We start from the raw sequence: 12,754 nt of genomic DNA, 5'->3' as shown, positions 1-12,754 counted from the left end.
AATACTTTGAAAATCATTTTATTAAGCATATTAATGTAACCTCTTTTTAATCTAGCTTAATAATGTATGCATACACATTATAAATGAGTTCTGTTGACAGGTTTTAAACAATCACGAGAACTGTCAGATTATAAAATGTCTATTATAATCATGTATCATTGAAAGTGCTTTACAAGCATAATCTCTCGCTGCTTTCGATGATTTAAAAAGCAGAGTGTTTATAGAGACGTGGACTGGAAATGTCTGATATTTATACAATTAATATGGATCACTTGACTCCGTTCTCTGGCCTCGTATTCATCAAGTGTGTACTCTAAAGTCTTCACTACTGCTGATTGTAAAGTCTTATTTTAAATGATTACAAAGTATTATATTACTGATTCTACCATCACTTCACAATTTTAATATTAAGCTCATGTATTTAGTGAATTGTTTCCTATAGATTGTAAGCATGGCCATAACTAGGGGTGTGCCCAATGGCACCTGTATCTGGTTAGCAGGGTGCCTGGAACAACACCCGGCAGCCAAAATTGCTGCTGCAGTGACATCCGGACAGTCCAATGAACAGTCCATATATGCACACTGCAAAGTGTACAGCCCCACGGAATATCTTGAAGATGCTTCGGGCAGTGCTGAAATTCCAGTCGCTGGTGGCCCAATCCCACAGTGACTTCTACAGCATACCTTTAATAGGGGCCTGACTGTGTAGGACTTAAAGTGACTTACCAACAGCCTACCTTTAATTGAGGACTGGCTGTGGGGGAATACATTGATTTAGTACAGCCTACCTTTCATGGGGGCCTGACTACCTAACCAATGGGCTACTAACCATGCAATTAAAACAATACCAATAGGGCCCAGGGCCCTCTGTACCCTGGTCTAGTGCTGCCTAACATGGGGGTCAAAATACCAATTTTGCATAAGGCCTAAAGCCCTCTATGGCTCGGGCATACTGCCCATCTAATGGGAAATGATACTGTAGGGCATAATGCCCTTCCAGAGCCCTCGAGCCTTGTATGTGCCTAACTTTGGGTTAGAGGTCAAATTCCCAAATTTCTAAAAGGCCTAATGTCCTCCATGGCTCTAGCCTACTGCTAGCCTAAACAGAAAAAATACTATAGAGACTAAAGCCCTTTCTGAGCCCTCTGGCCTAGTGCCCGCCTAACCTGGGGGACGGACCAATGTCTACACAGCCTAGTGCCCTCAAGGCCACAGACTAATGCCACCTAACATTGGGGCAAATCATGTCTAAGGAGCCTAGTACCAGTCCTACCAGGGCCTAGTGCTCTTTATATTCCCTGGGCCTAGTACCCTCCTATGTTGCTAGGGCCTACTGCCCCACTACTGCCCACAGGCCTAGTGCCTGATAGTGACGAATGGGCATTGTGCCAGAACCCAGGTGGTCTAGGGGTAAAATAACACTGGACTTACCAGTCCTGTACTCTTTGGCTGGACCAAGCCTAGACCTGCACGCCCATTGTGTGGTCTTCACTGGAGGTGGGATACTGCCCACCACCTCTAGCCTTCCTGAAGCCTTCACCTTGGCAGTAGAGGCTGGCATTAAATCTTTTGCATGGACCACAGTTGTCCCAGGGCTTTTGATATCTTCACAGGCCCCATTTCCAGTGGGCTCATTGAACTTCACTCAGAGGGCAGTGGCCTGTTTAAACTCTTTTGCAATGGTCACCGCCCTCCTGGACCCGCTGTCTTGTAGGCTCTGCTTTTGCTCCTGCCTGTGAGTCCCGACCCCCTTTACTCCAGAGCAGAGACTAGACAGTGACAGCAGCATCCGGCTTCCCACACCTCGAAGCAGCAGCAGCTGCGTGTGTTTGACAATGCTGGGATACTGGGAGGAGGAGACACCCGGAGCAGCTTAAGATGACAGTGCTGCATTGTGGGTTCTTCAGAGGAATAGGGTGGGCTGGTGGGGTGTGGGGAGGAAAGATGGGAAGTAGCTACATTGCTGAATCCCTCTGATAGTGTCAGTGATACAGGTTTAAGTTTCAGGGCTGGGCAGAGAGGCTGCTGCCATCCTGTCTCCCACTTCCATGATGTGCCCTCTATTACTGACCACCCCTACCCCAGTCCCCTGGATCTAGCCCTGGCTGAGTTGCTGGCAGTGCTGCACAGAGCATTTTTTTATTTGTTTTTGCCATGTCCCCCAGTACTAGGGCCCATCCTTCTCTGTGCCCATGTTCATGCCCCAACTCCTGGAGCCCTATACTGCAGCCTAATCAGCCAAATGGTTGGTCAGGCACTGCAAAATATGAGGATATTTAGAGCTTGTATACATTTGTAGACAGGGCTGTAGAGGGCTTTGCCATCCCCTGGTAATTTTGTGGGGCATGGCCTAATGTAAGGTGTTATGGCCACAACTCCTTACAAAAAATAAAAACAAAATAGTATGACACAGGTCCTGATTCATTACCGAACTCCACTGCGATTACTCACAGAATCGGACAATTGTTGCATTCTGTGCATGCGTATACATCACAGTGCGCCTGCGCAAACCAGCCACTGTGAATGGGACAGCGATTGCAGTGACTATGCAGACTCATCGGAGAGTGATTGACAGATAGTGTCCTTTGTGGGAGGTGATGGGCCACTTACCTGACTTCCTGACCCCCTAATCACCACTGGCTTCTCCCTCTGTCCCTTTCCTGGACTTTGTTTGCTCCTTTGTGGGACACTGCAGTCACCCACAGCCTGAGGCAGCCATTACAGCAAAGAAGTGTGCAGCTGTGCAACGAATCTCCACTTTAGAAGATGATCTCACAGCGGCCCAAACCCAACTTCGCTCACAAGAATCCTCAATTGCAGCCATAATTGGTCTTCCCGAATCCGTTAAAACATAGGATCTCATGGATTTAGGGCCTGATTCAGACCCGTTTGCAAGCGCTGAGTGCTTGCAACCGGGTCTTTGGTGGCCCACAGCACAAGTGCACGACGAAGCCGCCTCCATCGTGCGCATGCGCGAGACCTGGCTAGCGATGGGCACTCCGTCGCTCCGGGGGCGAGCTGTCGATGTTGAGTGACAGCTCGCCCCGTTTGGTGGGCGGGCCAGGGGGGGGTAGCTGCCCAAACGGAGGCATTCCCATGAGAACGCCTGCCATTTGGGGGCGGCCACACTGACATCACAAGTGATGTCAGTGGAGAGCTTCCGGCTCTGTTAGAGCCGAAAGCTCTCTGGGGCTTGCGATGAACAAAACCCTACCACAAGGGTCTCGTTGCAAGCCCGATGGTCGCAATGGTCTTGACCATCGTGACCATCATCATGGACTCTCACAATACCTGTGGGTGGTCACCAAGAGGCCACTCCAAAATAAAAAAAGTCCGGCCCTGATTCAGATCGAGCGCTCTGTCAGAGCGACTGGGTCTGAATCAGGCCCTTAGTTTCTACATGGCTACCTAGGGAACTGGGCTGTACACCTACATCTGGGACCATGATGATTGAACATGTACACCAAATTGGACTGAAACAACAAGCAACCAGTCGTCAACCCCAACCAGTTATACTGCGATTTCTCAACTATGTGGATAAAGTTTATGTACTGGTGTTACAAGTCCAGTCCAGCACGTGTACATGGCTCAAGACTCTCCTGCTTCTCTCCCCACTGGATCTGCTCCCAGGAGATCGGGATGTCTGAGACCTGGGCTGGGTTCCTCCCATGTAACCTGATGAGTCTTTCCTCTATTTCTACACACTGGATTCTAGCTGCCTGGCCAGCTATAGCGTTTATTTCACAGCGCTTAACTTAGCTGCATGGTCAGCTATTTTCTCCCAGCGATTTCACTGTGGACTGTTACCCGGCTTCTCAGCCACTCCAGCAGCCATTTTCCCACAGCCTGCATACCCGGCTTCTCAGCCACTCCAGCAGCCGTTCTCCCACAGTCTGCATACCCGGCTTCTTAGCCACTCCAGCAGCCGTTCTCCCACAGCCTGCATACCCGGCTTCTTAGCCACTCCAGCAGCCGTTCTCCCACAGCCTGCATATCCGGCTTCTTAGCCACTCCAGCAGCCGTTCTCCCACAGCCTGCACTCCCAGCTTCTTAGCCGCCACAGCAGCCATTCTCCCACAACATCGGACTCAAACCACAACATCGGCCTCAGGCACCAACATCGGGTTCAAGCCACAACATCTGCCTCAAGTCGCAACATCGGCCTCTGACCACAACATCGGCCTCAAGCCACAACATCGGCCTCAAGCTGCAACATCGGCCTCAAGCCACAAACCTCGGCCTCAGCTGCTCCGCCCAGCCACTCAGCCAAATCTTTGGCACCAACTTCATCTTCCCCGGTTGGCCAACCGCTACAGCTATCTGGCGCAAACGCCTTCACTTGTGTCTTCTACCATCAACAAGACTTCTTCTACCAGATTTCAGCCAGTTGTCCTTGGCAATTAGTAAACTTCCCTTGCCATCACCGACAACCATAACAACTGGAAAAATACAGCAAATCCAAAGGTTTATTTTATTAGGGCAACAAGCAGTTGCTTTTCCAGGATTTCTCTTACCAGGTGACCATGAAGAGGAGAGAATTTTCCCCAATTTGCTAGTCGCTATATGATGCTGGACTGCGTTTTGCACTTCTGTATCCTGCAAAGCTGTGTATACAATATGAAGGGAAGCAGTATTTCTTTGACTCTGTGGCAACGGCAACAACTTTTGTGGACTCTCTACTGAGGCCATTCCCCTTTCTAAAGGATTCCGTGGACTGAATTGTTGCAAGTATCATACTTTATAATGTAATTCTACTGTATTTATGCTTCTTACATGTTTTCTGTTGTTCTGGAAATGTCTTTATGATTTTTTCTTCCTATTGTTTTGTTTTGTTCACAAAAATGACTCATGGGTTTCACACCATACACTTATCCCTATGTTTTCTTTGTCTTGTTTGATAGATTGGGAATTGGCTGACTTTGCACTTACTGCAGTCTCCCCCTCAATAATAAAGGGGCATATTAAGTTCCTCACATGAAACATAGAGAGCATGAATACACCTATAAAACATCAAAAGCTCTTACAACACCTTTAAGAGGCTGAAATCAGATGTTGCTGTGCTTCAAGAGACCCACTGGAGGGAGGGGATCCTAATGTCCTTAGAGATAATTTGATAGGCACATATAAAATGGCCTCTTTTATCCCACAGCAGAGGGGCTTGGTTGTTATTTTTCATAAGTTTCTCCATTATAATATTTTAGATACATTGTGTGTTCTCTTTATTAAATTTTATTTGGAAAGGAAGCTTTGTACTATTGCCAGGCTTTATGCCCCCACAAGCACCAATTATCTATTTTATTCTGATACATATATACTAAATTGCAGGATTGGGCTGGAGGTGCTATAATTTTGGGGGGAGTGATTTTAACATTACATTAAATCCAACATTGGATAAATCTAGACACTCTAGTGGGGGGTGGGCAGCATGCCGTTGGCACTACAGTTGTTAGTGAGTTCTCTTCAGTTCATAGACCCTTGGAGGTACCAACATCCCATGGTGCAGGAATACACATTTTATTCTCACCAACACCACAGTCCATTAGGATTGAAAATTGGCTGCTTTCATTTGGGTTAACCCCAGGATCCAAAATTCTTGTGTAGAACATATTGTTCTTTTTGACCATGCTCCTGCTTGGTTCACTTTGTACCTTTCCACTCCCAAAATGTCTTCATTTAATTGGCGGTTTCCCACATATTTGTTCACCTCTCCTGATTTTAAATTATCTTTGGAAAGACAATTTTCAAATTACTTGATGATAACAGAGCATATTGAAGATATAAATTTATTTTGGGCGGCATCTAAGCCGGTGTTGCGAGGGCACATTATAGCATATGTGTTTGACAAATGGAAGTGCCTCTACCAAAAATGTCATGAGTTAAGTATGGCATTATCACAGTCTTATGTGGAAATGCTTAGAATTGACACTCAAAATTACTCGCCAGACGTATTCGGACACTAAACAACTTTATGACACTCTATGCATGGAACGTGGACAATGTAATTTAGACTATCAAAAGCATCATTACTTTTGATGGGGTAATAAAGCATGCAAGCTTTTGGAGAGTGTAGTTAGAAGTCAAAGGGCCCCTTCTCATATACTGAAAATCGTCTCTTCCACAGTACTTCAGAAATAGCGAATTCTTTCTTAAATTATTATTATTATTATTATTATCATTTATTTATATGGCACCACAAGTGTTCCGCAGCGCCTAACAAAGTACATAAACAAGTTGTAGACAAGCGACTTACAGAACAATACAAAACAGGACCAGGACATGGATAATATATATTGCTAGATTAGCAACCATAACACCCAGATAAGCAGCAGAGCATAAGCAACCAAGTGTTAGGTGCCCTAGTGGTAAGTAAGAAGTAGATGAAACAAGTCAGGAGAAGCACAAGAGGGTAGAGAGCCCTGCTCGTAAGAGTTTACATTCTAAAAGGGAGGGGAAGACAAACAGGGGTGACACAGATGGTGTAGATGGGGAGGAAAGAGCATGTATCAGGGAGTTAGAATGATAGGTGGAAGGCTTTGATGAAGTAGTGGGTCTTGAGAGCCCATTTGAAGGATTGCAAAGAGGTGGAGAGTCTTATGGGAAGTGGGAGAGAGTTCCCGAGGTGGGGAGCAGTGCGGGCAAAATCTTGGAAGTGGGAGTGGGAGGAAGTAATCAGCTGGCATGCATTAGTTGAACACAGAGAGCGGAGAGGAGAGTGAAGGGAGATGAGATCAGAGATGTATATGGGGCAAGATTGGGTGAGGACTTTGTAAGTGAGTGTGAGAACCCCGCTTACAAAGCCCTGTGTGTGAGGCAGATGTAGAGCGTTTGGAGAGGAAGATAAGCTGTGCAGCAGCATTAAGGATAGACTGAAGAGGAGAGAGATGGGATTTGGGGAGACCAGATAGGAGGAGGTTACAGTAGTCCAATCTGGAGATGACCAATGAGTGCATGAGGGTTTTTGTAGCATCCTGGGTGAGATAGGGTCTGATCTTAGAAATATTTTTGAGATGGAAATGACAGGACTGAGAGTTTCTGGATATGTGGTTTGATGGAGAGGGAAGAGTCCAGGATAACTCCAACACAGCGCACCTTAGGACTAGATGAGATAGTTATTCCATCAATTGATAATGAAATAGTGGGAAGTGGGGTTATGTGGGAGGGTGGGAGGACAATCAGATCTGTCTTAGACATATTACATTTAAGAAATCGCTGGGACATCCAGGAAGAGATAGCAGAGAGACAGTTTGAGATACGAGTCAGAAGAGAGGGGGAGAGATCCGAGGGTAGAAAGGTAGATTTGAGTATCATCAGCATAGAGATGATAATGGAAGTCAAAAGAGTTGATGAGTTCACCTAGAGCGGAAGTATACAAGGAGAATAGGAGAGGTCCAAGAATAGAACCTTGGAGAACACCTACTGTAAGAGGCTGTGGGGGGGAAGAGGAGTCATGAGAGGAAACTGAGAAAGATCGGTCAGAGAGGTAGGATGACAGCCAGGAGAGGGCAGTGTCACGTAGACCAAGGTAGTGAAGGATATGCAGCAGTAGAGGGTGGTCCACAGTGTCAAAATCAGCAGAGAGAACAAGGAGAATGAGAAGAGAGTATTGGCCCTTGGATTTGGCAGCAAGGAGGTCATTGCTGACTTTTGTGAAGGCAGTTTCATTGGAGTGGAGAGAACCGAAGCCAGACTGAAAAGGGTGGAGTGGGAGGAAAGAAAAGTGGTAAGGCATTTGTAGACAATCTGCTTAAGGAGTTTGGAGGCAAAAGGGAGGAGAGAGATGGGTCGGTATTTAGAAAGAAGTTTAGGATCAAGGGTAGGTTTAAGAATGGGGAGACAAGGGCATGCTTGAATGCAGAAAGAACAGTGCCTGAGGAGAGGGAGAGGTTAATGAGGTGGGCAAGATGGGAGCAGGCAGAAAGAGAGAGGAATCGGAGGAGGTGGGAGGGGATAGGATCAAGGGAGGAGGTGACTTATATGCTGTATCTTCAGATGACCCAGTTTTAGGAATGAAAATGGCAGGCTTCCCGACTCTCATTGATGAAGAGCATGAATCCCTAACTGTCACGACTACTGAGCAAGAGACTATGTGTACTATAGGGCAATTAGCAAATGGTATAACAAAAGGCCCTGAAGGGCTAAGTGTCGAATACTATAAAATGTTGCCTCCCCATATTACTCCACATTGGCTGTCTCTATATGATTCGATTTTAGAGGGTAACAGAACACCTGAGGCTTTTAATCAGGGTTGAAATAGTAGTACTACCAAAACCGGGCAAGCATCCCACTTTAGTGCAGTCTTACTCCCCAATCTCTTAAATCCTAAACCAGGATCTTAAAATTCTCTCTACTATAATAGCACAAAGGTTACAAGTTCTGCTTCATGACAAGGTCCCCTTGGTTTTATTAGTTGCACACTCATAGATTTGCATATATTATTGTTAGCGCTGATAGCAAAAGTTTTTCTGCTTCTAAAATTACTTTATCCATCACAGACTGGCTTTGTGAAAGGCAGATCTTCAGTAATTATATTCTATTCAAATGTTGCCCTTAATAATATCGAGAACTGATCTCAAAACATTGAACAGGGCTATTAGCAAATTCATTTGGTCAGATAAAAAGCCAAGAATGTCTCTGTTTAAATTGAGTCAACCTCCAAAGTTAGAAGGAGTAAATATTCCATGCATTAAAACCTATGTATTAGCTGCAAATTACCGCTATGCAGTGGATTGGCTTCGAGAATCAGAAGAATTTACTAATACAAGACTGGAACAGGCTTTTTGCCCTGAAATACTGCAGACTCTTCAAATATTATCTTATGATCAATTGAGAATATCCTTTCCAGAGATAAATATTCTGTTATTTGTTTATTTTCAATTATGTAGCTGTATAACTAAGATTTTGGCTATGTTATCAGAAAAAGATAAATAACATGCACTTGATGGTGTATTGTGCCACTCTCCGAAGTTGAGATGTTCAACATATCAGGTACCCACTTAATCTATCAAAACTACACAAAAAAACCAAGCGCCACAAAGGGGTGTGAATCAGTAATTATGATAATAAAAATCAAATGTGTAGGAAGCTGCCCTCCACCTAGGAGTAAGCCACCACACCCAATAGGCACAGGAAAAGTGCCAGAAAACTGCAGAAAATATATAGGTGGGATGGCGCTAGGTACACATTACAACATGGAGATAATATAAATGTAAACCTTTTAATAAGATGCAAAAATCAATAAGCAGTGCTAGTTAAGCAGAAGGTAATATAGCAATAAAAACATATACAAATATAACAATATCTCTGCAACAGTAGATTTATAAGAAGGAAAATAATGTCCTGTATCAACTGCAACAATGATAGCAAAAGGTGAGTGTAACTGATCAAATGAATGTCTGTTCCAAGGAGAAAATGAAACTCCAAAAATAAATGGAATATTAATACCGGTTAACAGCCATGAATATGACAGAAATAGTGGAGTACCCCGGAAATAAAACTGTCTGGTAGTCTGGATGGCAAGTACACCACTCCTGAAAATTAGTAGCTCATATTTGATGCGCTCACCTCTCACCGAATGGGCTATGTTGGAAATTTACCCGGCTTCACAGAGGTCTAAACCTTCATCTGGTGCACGTTTGCTGTTAGCCAATATTGCGGCAGTAGGAAAAAAGACTATTCTTTTGACTTTGTTGATGCCTCAAATCTCTCATCTATTCCATATGGATTGGTTGGAGATGTCAACTAATAAAGAAAGCAAAGTAGAATTTTTCTTTGATGATTGGTTGCCATATATACATACTCTCACAGTTCCTGTGAAAGATTCACTGCATAAAAAAGTTGCTTTGACTTCTTGGTATAATCTAGAAATGCTCTCCTTAAGTCAACCTCCATCGGCTCTTTTAAACCCCTACTGGTCAGTTTTATTTTATATTGGTTTAGGTGGTTATTAGATTGTTAATTTTGCAAGCGCAGATTTCTCACTCCAACTGTTGTTTGATATATTCGACTATATGTTTGTTTGAACATTTGCAATGTTTTACATAGGTTGTTCTGATGTTTGACTGTGATGTATTTTATATGATTCAGTTCACCAATAAAATATTGTTTAAAAAAAAATATATATAAAAATATCAAAAATTTATAACAAAAACATAATAAACAATTATAAAAAGCCTATTAGCCCACCAGATCTCCAGCTTGCTCACCTCAGTTTCACTGTCTCAATAAAGCTCGGGAAGTGGCCTGTGTTTGGCAAACCATGTGGAGACCTGCAGAGGTGGTCACATTGCCACCTCGGTCTTTATTAGTGGTGTTGGGGTGACGAGGTTTCCTACCCCTGGACCAAGATATGAGAAACACTGCTCTTCTATTATTTTTCAGCCGGCTGGGGAGATAAGAATAAATCAGCACACACTGTGATTTATTTAACTCAGCTCTGAGGCACATCCTCTTTGAGCTGCCATTTATCAGTTCAAGAAAACTGCTGTGTTACAAGCATTTGCAAAAAATGGTTTAACATCAAACTATGCATATAATTGGTTAACAAGTACAGTACATAGGATGTGTCAGGGGATCTTCAATTTGTCTTGTCTTCACTGTGTCCAAACTTAGTGTCCTATTTTGGGAGCTGTCAGCTGTTCCTCTGTATCAGCTGCTGGTTCAATCTCATGATTTTTGTGTGAAGGAACATTAACCTTATGCTTTTTCTCATAAGTATTATGCTTTAATAAACACTCAACATTATTATAGACCCTCACAATCGCCTATTTTTATTAAAACATAATATCCCTCCCTTATTGGAGTCGTGGCATTTCCATAGTAACTATTTTACTTACATAGTCACCCTAAAATAATGCTATGCAAGTAGATGCAAGCATCAATCATTACTAGATTACCAAGAATCCCAGTGCATCTTTCCCTAGAAAGAGGGGTTTCTTCCAACATCAGTACTACAGAAAACACATTTCTCTTCAAGTGTAATCAATGTAATTCTATCACATGCTAAACACTTTTCCCACTTGGAGGCACTCTTCTTATGTGTGACAAAGAGAGTCCCTACCGGTGCATATGCATTATTTACCATCTTCCGAAAATTATAAGATAGATATCAATTCCACAGAATGAGCAAAATTAATACAATGATTATAACGATTACTGGGTGAATGAGACCACTAAACATCCTTTTGACTGAAGGTGAGTTACCTGTGAACACATCCCACCAATGGTGCTGTAAATTATCTTTTAATTGTGTGCCTACTTCCACCAATTTCTCTGCTTCTACAACTGTCTGCATTTGTGCATGATGGATGCAAGTGGTGAGCAAGTTTGTCTGTATTATTAATGGCAGTAAAGATAATTTGGAGATTAACTGTAAGGTTATTGGGAGGTATCTCACTCACCTGAAATTCAAACTGTACATCCTCTTGTATCTTTGATAGAACACATAAGTAGTGTTCTTCCACCTGAGGTGTGTAACATTAAATAAGCATCTGGAAAAAGGATTTGGTAAATTATAGAGGGAAGTTGTATTCATATCATATGTGACTAGGCATACAACCTTAGGCTCTACCTCTAAAAACATATCCACCTCTTTATCATGCAAATACCAGTTGCATACACTGGTTGGGTGTTCTAACTTACAAGGCTCATATACCTGTGTTTGCTGAAGACATACTAATCCATCATCGGTATCAGTACATAGGGATAAGTCATGTGTCCTATTACTGGTGTCTGTGTGTACCTCTCATCTGGGGAGTGCACAACTGAGTGTCTCCAGTAGTTGTCCACAGAGGGACTGGTAAGATGAAGTACTTACACATCACCTGTTTCTGTGTGACATTATACACATGAACTTCACCCATGCAAGAGTTGTCAGCACACAACATCTTCTTTCCCTGAATTTATATCCATAACAAGGAAGATATATTAAACATCCTTCTATATACTTGTTTGTTACCTGTCATTAACTGTGTTTGTGCTTTGCCATTTTGCATATGTTGATGCATGGTTCTAAGAGAACATTCAGCCCAATTAAACTGTTTAGAAACATTTGTTGACAGGTAAAGTGTGTTAAACAATGTGCTATTGAACACCTGTAAATATTAATTATCCCAAGATATACTGACCTGTAATGGGGTAAATACTGTAGGCATCCATGTAGCTCACATTGTAACTAATCTTCACATATCTTCTCCTGCATTACTCATTTTGCTGGCTAAAGTTTCTATATCTATACTATTAAGTAACCCTATACCTGTACCTGATGCTCCTAACAATGTATCATACCATTCTCTCTTCTATCTGCTATAGCATTTTGGATCTGGAGGGAAAGAAATCTTAAATCTTAATGTTGTGGTTTGTCTTTGGGTACCCACATTTACACAAGTAAAGGGAACTTTTACTAGTGAGTCATTCCTTATAGTGGGCTTGTTATTTAGGACGTACATCCTTGTCATCATTACTGAATTATTTGATAATTGTGTGGCATTAGTGCAAACTAGCACTACACCTCTTTCTATAGTTGTTGGGCTTCCTATGGGTATACCAGGGTCCGTACTATTGACACACTGAATATCCTGTGCCCACATTTTCTTAAATCCTTGTTAGCCCATAAACTTATCAGTACAACACTTAATTTTTATTCCACTTATGATAGTAATATTATCATGCTCCCTCGATGCCCAGTAGAGATGCCTTACATTATATTGTCCCAAACTTTTTATATATCGAACCTCCTGACCAGGTTACATTAATTCTG

General features: G+C 42.9%; 1 pseudogene; it reads right to left on the bottom strand.

Moving 5' to 3' along the window:
- Positions 1–12,452, bottom strand: part of LOC148517870 (uncharacterized) — a 28,698-nt pseudogene extending 16,246 nt beyond the window's left edge.
- Between the last annotated feature and the right edge of the window lie 302 nt (positions 12,453–12,754).

Source organism: Taudactylus pleione, unplaced genomic scaffold (genome assembly GCF_031769625.1).
Source record: "Taudactylus pleione unplaced genomic scaffold, aTauple2 ptg000206l, whole genome shotgun sequence".
Classification (NCBI taxonomy): Eukaryota; Metazoa; Chordata; class Amphibia; order Anura; family Myobatrachidae; genus Taudactylus; species Taudactylus pleione.
The sequence above is the reverse complement of the archived record's forward strand: the minus strand, read 5'-3'. Positions and strand labels throughout refer to the sequence as shown.